Here is a 1,414-nt window from a genome sequence, read left to right as displayed (position 1 = left end):
TTCTGTTGCTATGACTGCCTTCCTTGTGCAGAAGGAAAGATTTCCACACAAGAGGGTAAGATATACATCAACAGAATTTGTTGATCGAATAGGGAGTAGTGTGTATTATTCAAGATTCTTATATTATTCATTTTATTCATTATTCTGTGTATTATTCATTTTACTTGAAAGGTAAGATTTTCAAACCTCACAATATCATTCAGCTGAAGTTCTAATTCAGCTTACCAGGGATCAGAGTTGGGGATGCAGAAGAAAATCTTTTTTCCTATCCATTCAAACACAAAAACACTCGGTTATATAATTTTACTTTCAGTTGTAGCAATACAAACAATATATTATGTTCTTTTTTCAGATGCAGATGACTGTGTCCCATGTCCAGGAGAGCAATATACAAATTTATATCAAAATGTATGCATTGACAAAGAGATCACCTTCTTGTCTTACCAATAACCTTTAGGAATTATGTCTTTGGTATTTGCATTCTCCTTTGCTTTCATGACAGTATTTATGCTTGTTATCTTCATTAAGCATAATGACACACCTATTGTCAAAGTCAACAACCAGAGCCTCTCCTACCTTCTCCTTATCTCTCTTCTCTTCTCCTTCCTTTCTGCTTTCCTCTTCACTGGTCAGCCGACAGTACTGACATGTCTCCTTCAACAAGTTGCTTTTAGCTTCATATTTTCAGTAGCAATTTCTTGTGTGCTGGCCAAGACTATTATTGTAGTTCTTGGATTCATGGCCACCAAGCCAGGATCTGGAATGAGGAAATGGGTGGGACACAGATTGGCTACTTCTATTATTTTTTTCTTGCTCCTTTCTTCAAGCTTTTCTTTGTGCTATTTGGCTGGCAACCTCTGCCCCATTTCCAAATTTTGACATGTATTCCCTGCAGAAAGAAATAATACTGGAATGTAATGAAGGGTCAACCTACATGTTTTACTGTGTCTTGGGCTTCATGAACATTCTTCCCCTAGTTAGTTTCTTGGTGGTCTACCTAGCTAGGAACTTGCCTGACACTTTTAATGAAGCCAAGTTCATCACCTTCAGCATGCTGATCTTCTGCAGTGTGTGGTTGTGGTTGTGGTACTATCTGAGCACCAAGGGCAAACACATGGTAGCTGTGGAAATCTTCTCCATCTTTGGCTCTAGTGCAGCACTACTGGCTTGCATTTTTTTACCCAAATGTTATACTATTCTTTTACAGCCTGAACTGAATAAAAGAGAACAGCTAGTGAGGAGGAAATAATATCTCCAGGTTTTTACTGAGCATCGCTGACAAAACCATGCAATAAGCAATATGTTTAAATTTGAAAATAAACTTTATGAAAATATCTCAGTCTTATGGAATTTCTTCCAATTTAGAGACCTTTCAGGATTAAGTGAAATCATATTATATTTTAAACTACTAATG

This window comes from Protobothrops mucrosquamatus, unplaced genomic scaffold, assembly GCF_001527695.2.
Source record: "Protobothrops mucrosquamatus isolate PMUCROS unplaced genomic scaffold, P.Mucros_1.0 scaffold1428, whole genome shotgun sequence".
Classification (NCBI taxonomy): domain Eukaryota; kingdom Metazoa; phylum Chordata; class Lepidosauria; order Squamata; family Viperidae; genus Protobothrops; species Protobothrops mucrosquamatus.
Note: the sequence above shows the minus strand (reverse complement) of the source record.